This window comes from Alligator sinensis, unplaced genomic scaffold, assembly GCF_000455745.1.
Source record: "Alligator sinensis unplaced genomic scaffold, ASM45574v1 scaffold29_2, whole genome shotgun sequence".
NCBI classification, from domain to species: Eukaryota; Metazoa; Chordata; order Crocodylia; family Alligatoridae; genus Alligator; species Alligator sinensis.
This window is the reverse complement of record NW_005842194.1, coordinates 1,394,219-1,401,763: the sequence shown is the minus strand read 5'-3', so window position 1 is coordinate 1,401,763 and position 7,545 is coordinate 1,394,219.

Genomic DNA, 7,545 nt, shown 5'->3' with positions numbered 1-7,545 from the left:
TCTGACAGCCATAGAGTCCAGGCTGGGGGGCAGGGGCACAAGCAAGGCATCCTGTCATGTATCCCCTGCCCTCATTTTGTTTTTCTGGCATGCCGGCACTCTGGCACCTTCCAAGGTAGGCATTGTGGGGTTTTTTGGCACTCTGGACAAAACACGATACCTACCCCTGGTATAGCAATTTTATACTATTGCCTATGCCAGGGGTGAGCAAAATACAGCCCACTAAATTATTCTATCCAGCTTGTGGTAGCTTCTCTGAAGGAGAATTGTATCCGGCCCACAGCTGCCCTGGCTTCTGGTACCTGTCTCCCTTCCCCGTGATGTAGCTGATTGCAGCAGCAGCAGCCACTTCCCTCCCCAGCCCAGCCCACAGTGTCCCACCCCCAGCTCCCAGTGTACGTTTCAAGGTAGGGGGAACTGAGCTCCTGGCCAGGCTTCTGCCAAGCAAGATTGTCTGTGCACAGCTCCAACCCTATGGCAACTCGTAGACCAGACACCCCGGCCCCTGGTGAGTTACTCAGGTAAGGTTCTCCCTGCTGGCAAGGGAGGGAGCGCAAAGGAAAGAGCCAGGAGCCACGGGTTATCTGGGGTCTGCCAGGCCGTGGCCTGGTATGGGCACAGGCACTGCTAAGGCAGAGCAATGCTGTGTTCCTGTACGCCACTTCAGTCTGCGCCACAAGGACACAGCTGGAGCAGCTGGCACAGCTGCTGCCTGACCTTGGTGCAACTCTTGCCCGACCCCAAGTCCCCAGCACACAGCCAGGTTGGACAAGAGCCATGCCAGCTGCACCCACGTGGCCCAAAGCAGCATGCAGGAACACAGTGCAACACCAGCCCAGCCCAGCCACGAGCTGGGAACTTGGGGTGGGGGAGGAGTACAGAGAGAAGAGCCTGAGAGCCATAAGTTATCTGGACCTGGCTGAGCAGTGTCACACTGTGCTCTCCCTTTCTCCCTACACCCCTCCCTAAATCCCCAGCACAGCTGAGTCAGGTAGGAGCCGCTCTAGCTGCACCCATAAAGCCCAAGGAGGTGCATAGGAACACAGTGCAGCACGGGCCTGGCCTGGCCACATGCCAAAGACTTAGGGTGGGGAAGGGGGTTCAAGGAGAATGGTTAGGTTCCCTTAACCCAGGGGTGGATAATTATTTGCAAAGCACTCTAAGTTGCCCTCCAGCCCAAATAATTGCTCACTCCTGGCCTATGCAGTATAAAGCCAACATATGTAAAAAGCTTTCATGTATGCATTATTTCCAAGTTATTACAGAAGTTTATATTTAAAAGTGGTTATTATTTACATTAGAACAGTACTACCTGATGTCACTACTAGACTAGAGGTGTAATCAAACCAAATGAAACATCTCATTTTCAGCTGTCTGTGTGTTATCGCAGTTTCCCACATTATGTTAAAACTTGGTATTGAAAGCTCTGATAAAATGCTTACATAGGCACATGATATTAATCAAATGAATTACTGTACTGAAGCAAACAGGACCATTCATATAGGTAGTTTAGCATTTGTGTTTAAAGAACCAGGAAACAAATTATGAGATGCAAGGCATATTTTAATTCTTAATGTTAATATAAATCAACTTATCTTTGTTTTTAAAGCTAAAAGTATTCAAAACAAAATTATTTTGCTTAACTTTTTTTATTTTTTTATCCCACTGAACTTAGAACCTTGATCATATAACTCTGTACACATTGCCCTTTTCTTTCAGTTCTCAAAATGAATATATTATTTCCAATGGAAAACACAGTCTGTGCAAAAAAAAGTGCAAGTTGGCAATATTTTATTTACCTATTGAATGAAACTGACATAGTGACACTATGGCATGATAGTCAATTCTGCAGTAGTTACTCTGGCAAAACTCCCATCGACTTCCATGACAGTTCTGTAGGTGCTACTCCTGCACTATCGGGGTCAAAAGTTCCAACGATATTGAAAACAGAACTTAAGAGAATATATCTTCCAATGTAACTTTATTGGCAGTGCATCCAATGCAGAGGAAACTGTACCTTGTAGCGGACTCAAGCAACACAGGGATCCAAACTAAAAAACACACTTCACACAATACTTAAACAGATATAATGCAGAAAGGCTACAACCTTAACCCTCACATGTGGAAGCAAGCCAAGAGTACTCGAACAAGGAATGATCATCATATTATGAGCTAACTTCTTAGTTCAGCTACCATGCTGGATTTAAAATCAAGAGAAACAATCCAGTATTTAAATATGTTTTATATTTACATTTTTTCTTCTTAAAAATAACTAGTAGTGCACCAATTTCGGGGCTGATACGGATACCCAATTTTTTAAGAAGGCATATCAGCGGATACCAATCCTATTTCCGATACAGCGTGGACAGCTGCCTCCAGCTGGAAAGTCCAATGTGGTGGAAGAGGAGAGTGAGATAAAAGCTTGCGGTGAAGGAGGAGGCAGGGGGCACCAAGGGCTGGGCTCAGATCGGGGGCTACAGAGGCGAGTGCAGCCACCCCAAATTTCGCCATAGCTCCCTCTCAGTGGCGCTGCTGCCAAGCACCCAGCACAGCCCCGGCTCAACGTCCCGCCTCCACCCACGCTCTGGGAAGAGCCAGGGCTGCGTCAGGCACACAATGGCAGTGGTACTGGGAGGGAGCCATGCTGAAATCTGGGGTGACTGCAGCCCCCTCCACAGCCCCCAGCCAGAAGAGCCCAGAGCAACCCCGGCTCCAGCCCACAGCTGCAGCCCCCCCTGCCCAGATCCAGGGGCGCACATCCCCCACCCCCCTCTCCTGAGTACAAATAGCAGCGGGAGCTGCCCCCACTGACAGGTCATGGCTCCATCCTGCGCCCCACTTGGGCAGCACCTGCCCCTGCCCCAACCCACCACAGGAAGGTGGTTGATCTGCCCCCCAATGCTCCTTCCCTCCCCGCTCCACTTCCACTACAAAGGACTTACCAGCTAGAGGCAGCTCTCCACACTACCAGGCTGTGCTCCTCACTACCCGAGTGCTGCACTGTGGCTGTGCACATGCACTGACATTTATCAGCCAAATTAATCAGCCGCATCAGGCCCATTTCCAATACGGACAAATTTCTTTACATCGGTACCAACCCGGTATCGCACCTCTAAAAATAACCTATTTAAAATTCAATTCAAAATTATGTCAACCTGTATTAAGGTCAAAACTTGAATGTATTTAAATAATGTAAAAAACAAAACAAAACAGTCAAGGAGTACATGCACTGCCAATTTTTTAAAGAAAATTAAACCATTGAACTTAGGGAAGCCAAGAGGTTGGCATCTGAAACCAGTGTTTGTTAAAGTGATAAAGTGGTTATGACAGCTGTAGCCTCTTCTGCAGTTGTAAGGAGGATATTTTCTTTATTTCATTCAGTTAAGTTCAGTACAATGACTAAGCTCATTCAACCTTGAGAAATTTATTAGGACTTGAAAAAGCAGGGAAGTCATTTCCCTTCTCAAATGTATGAATACAAACAAGGTGTGAGAAGATGAGATTAACTAGTTCTAAAATTTTGAAAGACCATGACAAGCCAACCAGTTCAATTAACTAACTACAGATAATGCTTCCTTTTACTTTATCTAATAAACAAGTTAATAATAAAATATGCTTTGATACACTTCTTTGTGTATCCTGTACATAATACGGCTTTATCTGCTAGAAACAATTTTAAAATGCTCATTTTTTTAAATTAAATTAATTCTAATTTATAGTAGAGGTGCACTGATATATCAGTGGTATACTGGATCAGCACCAATAAAAGGAAAATTAACATAATCGACCATTGGCTTTTTTTGGCCAGTGTAGCTGATAACATCACTGATAAATGCAGCAAAAGTTTGCGTGCGGCCGCAGCATGCACATGGCCAGGAATGCAGCCAGGCAGCTAGGACAGCATTGTCCTGCTAGTAAGTCTATGGGAGAGAAGGGGTGGGGGCAGACTGAGGCCCCCACGGTGAGGAAGAGAGTGGGGCAGGGGCTGCCCAACCAGGACAGTGAATGTGACCCCAGGGCCAGGAGTGGGACAGAGCTATGGGCAGCAGCTAGTCCAGGGGATGTGGGGAGGGGGGAAGGGTGGCTTCCCGCCACTGCACACACTCCCAGGGGAGGCATGTGCCTCTCCAGATTTGTGCACACAGCGGCAGCAGGCTCAGGGCATGGGGCTGTGGCAGCCCCTTCCTGGCAGGGAGGCTCAGCTATGCAGGGTGGGCAGCAGCAGCACTGGGAAGGGTGACTACTGGACGCCCTGCATCTAAAAAGAAAGACCTACAAAGGATGGAGGACTGGATCCACCTCCAAGGAGGAATATTCTGCACTGGTCTGGACCTGCAGGAAAGCCACGGCTGCGATGGAACTTCAACTGGCTACAAGTATCAAGGACAATAAAATCTTTTTTAGATATGTGGGGAGCCAGACAAAAAGCAAGGGCAACATTGGATCCCTGCTAAACCAGAAGGGACAACTGAAGACCAATGCCCAGGAAAAAGCCAACTTACTAAATAGGTACTTTGCGTCGGTCTTTCACAAGTCCCATGGGACGCCCCTGCCCATTACGGGACAGGGATGCCTGGGTGAGGGTGATTCCTGGCCCTCCATCAATGCTGACCTCATGAAGGACACCTTCAAGTCAGCTGGCCCTGACAATCTACGCCCCAGAATACTCAAGGAGCTGGCGAGTATCATAGCTCAGCCCCTGGCACAGATCTTCGAGAGCTCCTGGCACTCTGGTAAAGTGCCCAAGGATTGAAAGAAGGTCAATGTGGTGCCTATCTTCAAGAAAGGGACGTAAGTGGATCCAGCAAACTACAGGCCCATCAGCCTGACCTCTATCCTGGGGAAGGTCTTAGAAAAGATTATCAAAGAGGCCATTCTTAACGGATTGGCCGATGGCAACATCCTGAGGGATAGCCAACACGGGTTTGTTGCGGGCAGGTCGTGCCTGACCAATCTTATTTCCTTTATGACCAGGTGCCCTATCACCTGGACAAGGGAGAGGAGATTGATGTTGTATATCTCGACTTTAAAAATGCCTTCGATCTGGTATCCCATGATCACCTCTTGGCAAAACTGGCCAACTGCGGCCTCGGGTCCACCACGATCCGCTGGCTGGGGAACTGGCTCTGCAATCGGACCCAGAGAGTGGTGGTTGACAGAAGTCAATCGTCATGGTGCCCTGTGACCAGTGGGTTCCCTCAAAGCTCTGTCCTTGGACCTACATTGTTCAACATCTTCATTAATGATGTGGACATTGGAGTCAGAAGCGGACTGGCCAAGTTTGCCAATGAAACAAACTTTGGGGTAAAGCATCCACACCTGAGGGCAGGAGGATGATCCAGGCTGACCTTGAAAGGCTCAGGAAATGGGCAGACGAGAACCTGATAGTGTTTAACACCAAAAAATGCAAGGTTCTCCACCTTGGGAGGAAAAACCTGCAGCATGATTATAGGCTCGGCAGTGCTACACTGGCTAGCACTACGTACAAAAGGGACTCGGGGGTCATGATTGACCACAAGATGAACATGAGCCTTCAATGTGATGCTGTGGCTAGTAAAGTGAACAAAATGCTGGCTTCCATCCATAGATGCTTCTCAAGCAAATCCCAGGACATCATTCTCCCGTTGTACTCGGCCTTGGTGAGGCCGCAGCTGGAGTACTGCATTCAGTTTTGGGCTCCACAATTCAAAAAGGATGTGGAGAAGCTTGAGAGAGTGCAGAGAAGAGCCATAAGCATGGTCAGAGGTCAGGAAAACAGAACTTGTGATGACAGGCTGAGAACTATGGGACTCTTCAGCCTGGAAAAACCCAGGCTTAGGGGTGGTCTGATGGTCACCTATAATTTTTTAAGGGGTGTTCACCAGGATCTGGGGGAACGTTTGTTCACCAGAGCGCCCCAAGGGATGGCAAGGTCTAACAGTTATAACTCCTGCAAGACCATTTCAGGCTGGACATAAGGAACTTCTTTACTGTCCAAGCCCCCAAGGTCTGGAATAGCCTGCCATTGGAGGTGGTTCAAGCTCCTACTTTGAACGCCTTCAAGAGAAATTTGGATGTTTATCTTGCTGGGATCCTATGACCCCAACTGACTTCCTGCCCCTGGGGCAGGGGGCTGGACTTTATCTTCCAAGGTCCCTTTTAGCACTAATATCTACAAAAAGCTATGGAATCTATTAATCTAAATTACAGAGGGATCACCTTGCTGTCCACGACAAGAAAGATCATTGTGAGAATCCTCTTGCACCATCCCCTTCCAGTTGCTAAGGAGCTCTTCCCAGAACCTCAGTGTGGGTTTAGGGCATCAAGAGGCACACCTGACATATTCTTCACTGCTCACCAGCTGCAGGAAAAATGCCAGAACAATATAAACCTTTCTACACGGCCTTCTTTGACCTCATGAAAGCCTTCGACTCTCAACTGAGAAGCAATGTGGAGGATCCTTCTGAAGTACAAGTACCCACTGAAGTTCATCACCATTCTTTGCTTGCTCCATGACGGTATGCAAGCGATGGTTCTCAGTAACAGATCCATCACAGACCCTTTTTGAGATTAAGACAGAATTGTTAAACAAGGCTACGTCATCGCTCCAAAACTCTTCCCAATATTCCTTACTGTGATGATGCATCTGATCACCAACAAGCTTCCAGTCAGAGTGGAGCTAAAATACCAAATGGATGATAAACTGCTTAATCTCAGCCAACTCCAAGCCAAAAGAAAGACTACCCTGACCTCAACTACTGAGCTCCAGTACACTGATGGTGCTGTATCATGCACTCACCTCAGAAGCAGACCTTCAGGTAACTGTTTATGTCTTTACTGAAGCATACAAGAAAATGGGACTGACACTTAATATTCAGAAGACTAAGGTCCTCCATCAACAAGCTCTTAATGAACAATCCCTAGTTCTGATCATTCAGATTTATAGCAAAACTATGGTATTTAAGTATTTTCCGTACCTCGGAAGTCATCTCTCACAGAAGGCTGACATCAATAAAGAAATCTAACATCATCTCAAACATTCAAGTGCAATGTTTTGACACCTGAGGAAATGGGTGTTCAAAGATTGCAATATCAGATCCAAAACTAAGCTCATGGTTTATCAAGCAGTTGTGATCCCCACCTTACTATGAGGAGCTGAGAAGTGGACAACATACAGGAGACACCTCAAGTTGTGGAGGAGTATCATCAACTCCATCTACAGAAGATCCTTTCAATCCAGTGGGAAGACAGATGCATCAACATTAGTATCCTCTCACAAGCAAACACCATAAGCATCAAGGCAATGACCATCCAACATCAAACTTGCTGGGCCACACACATCACCTGGATTTCTGACTCCAGACTCGCAAAGCACGTTTTATTCTCCCAGCTCATTTAAGGCAAACACTCAAGAGGAGGACAGAGAAAGTCCTTCAAGGACATCCTCAAGGCAGCCTTGAAGAAAAAAAAAAATGCAACATCAACACCAACTCATGGGAGACTATCACCCAGGACAAGCCCAGATGCAAGGATCTCAGTACTTTGAAACGTTAGGACAACAAATGA